This window comes from Polyergus mexicanus, unplaced genomic scaffold, assembly GCF_030449975.1.
Source record: "Polyergus mexicanus isolate NDT 795.1 unplaced genomic scaffold, iyPolMexi1.0 SCAF_172, whole genome shotgun sequence".
Lineage (NCBI taxonomy): Eukaryota > Metazoa > Arthropoda > Insecta > Hymenoptera > Formicidae > Polyergus > Polyergus mexicanus.
The window spans coordinates 17,501-20,000 of NW_027223492.1; the positions used below are offsets into that span (position 1 = coordinate 17,501).

The window sequence follows — 2,500 nt, forward strand, 5'->3', positions numbered from 1 at the left end:
GTGGCCCTACCCAAAACCAGCGAGTGGTAGAGACGAGGGAGAAGAAAGCAGCGGACGATCTTAAGCCGCTGCTGGGGCTTCAGAGGCGCTCTGCTCAGCCGGTCCAGATATACTGAGACATCTGAACCAACTCTCCTCGGTCCAGCCGGTCGAAAATCGACCCCCAAATAGCGCCATTCGGCGGCAGTATCCAGCTGCGACAGCCAAGAGCCATCTCGCAGCTGGAACTGGGGGGCCGTCAAAATCTTAACTTTCTTTTCTCGACCGGAAGGAACGAGGGACAGAACAGAGCACTTCTTTCCTTGGAAGAGAAGCCCCATCTCCCTAGCCTTGTCTTCCACCACCCGCAAACAGGTCTGGAGGCCCCACCTGGTGGCAGCAAAAAGGAGAACATCGTCAGCATACGCAATGCTGTTAATACGATGCTCTCCCAGTTGGTAACCGACGTCGGCAGGTATGGATCTCATGATCACATCAACCACCAGGCAAAACAGCACTGGTGATAGAGGATCCCCCTGCCTGACGCCTCTGCCAATACGTGAGAGCTCGGATCTGACACCGCGCACTTCAAACATCGTGCTGCTATGGGCGTAAACCTGCCCAATATAATCAATGAGGCCGTGAGGCAGGCCCTTTACAGCCAAGGCATTGATGATAGCGCCGTGGCTGACGCTATCAAAGGCCTTCGCGAAATCCAGGGAGGCCGCGTGCATTTCACGGCGACGGGACCTGGCATCCAGTAACAAGGAAGCCAGGACGGCGACATTGTCGCCGCATCCGTCGTCGAAGCAACGCTGCCGCAGATCGACAATCCTGGACTCACGAAGCCTCTGGGCCAAGATTTTGTGTAAATGCCTCACGGCCACGGAGGTTATCGAAATCGGACGGAAATCCCCCGGTCGAGAGCATTCGCCCTTCTTCGGGATGAAAACCGTCCGACTCACCAGCAAATCTGCAGGAAAACCTCCGCAATGCAGCACGATGTTGAAGAGGAGAGCCTTGATGGACGCTGGAATGGCTCTCCACAGACGCACACTAATACCGTCCAATCCGGGGGCAGAGTTGAGGGGCAGGTTGATTGCTGCCACCTCCTCACAGGAGATCGGGGACCAGGTACCCAGCAGCTCCCGCTTAGGCGGAAGACGCGGGGCTGCCGCAACAGGCACAGAATCCTGTGCGACGAACGGGCCCCAGTGCTCGGCCATCTGCCGGACATCGGGGACACCATCCGTCTCAGGGGCACCGTCCAGGATCTCCCTAGCCACGCGCGACATATGCGAACGGAATAGGCGCTGAATACGCGCATACTCCGCCCGCCGTCGCGCTTTTCTACCCGGATTGACGATTGCGCGTCTGGGCGGTCGCAGTTGAGGAGCAGTCGGAGGGAAAACGCCAGCGAGCCACGGGACAACGGACCCAGCACTCCGCTGGCCATCCAGAATCTCTGATCCGATTTGGACCAGAAGGCGGGAGTTCCACCCCTGGATGGCCTCCACGACCGGGATGAGGGCGCGTATAGCGCCGGCAAAACTACCATACAAATCACCCCAGCCGGGCGAAGGCGGAGAATGCGGAGACGAGCCCGATGACCCGCGGACAGAGATGGCGGAAGCATGAGGAGAGGCCGAAGGACTGGAGCCGCCACCAGAGAGAAACGAACTCTCGTCAGAGGTGGCGGACAAATCCTCCAAAGCCGCAGCAACGAGGCGTCGGTATCCGTCGTTCTTGCGCATACCCTTGATGGCATCAAGGGTGCGGTTCGGAACGACGGTGATCAGATGTTGGTTGATAAACCGAACGCCCCGATGCACAGCCAATGCCTCCTCCCTCGCCATCATGCGCTGCTCTTCGGCGCTCCACTGGCGCTTAACCCTCTCAACGTTGACCTCCTCGTTAGTGATGGCCTCGTGCGCCCTTCGGCGATGTAAGCCGAGACCGTTCGGTGTTCTGAACGCGCGGCCACATACAAGGCACGCGAACTGACCGGAACCAGACGGGGGCACAGGGGAACAGGCAGCTGGGGGCGGATGGAGAGGAGCCGCAGCGGGCCGGCGGGAACGACCAGGAGCGGGCTCAGGTGAGGGGGAGGATGTCGCGGCAGGACCGACGGCCCGAGGCTGCCGCCGGAAATTATATTTCCCTTTATGTGACGCGCCTGCCGTTTTCAGGCCCGAGGGGCTGGCAACCCCACGAACCTGGGTGGTGCGCTAGCGCACCACCAAGCCAGAGCCCCGTTGGCCGCCGGCGGAAAGCTTTCCGCCGACGTTGCCCGACTCTCACCACGAGGAGGAGGGGTTGGCACATGGTCTCCGCCGGTCGCCCGGGCGGAGCCTTAAGAGAGTCATATTTACTCCCGCCGTTTACCCGCGCTTGCTTGAATTTCTTCACGTTGACATTCAGAGCACTGGGCAGAAATCACATTGCGTCAACACCCGCGAGGGCCATCGCAATGCTTTGTTTTAATTAGACAGTCGGATTCCCCTAGTCCGTGCCAGTTCTG

At 59.7% G+C, this 2,500-nt stretch overlaps 1 pseudogene; it reads right to left on the reverse strand.

Annotated features, from left to right (window-relative positions):
• The window catches only part of LOC138944362 (large subunit ribosomal RNA), a 7,814-nt pseudogene that overhangs the window by 2,551 nt on the left and 2,763 nt on the right, over positions 1 to 2,500 (reverse strand).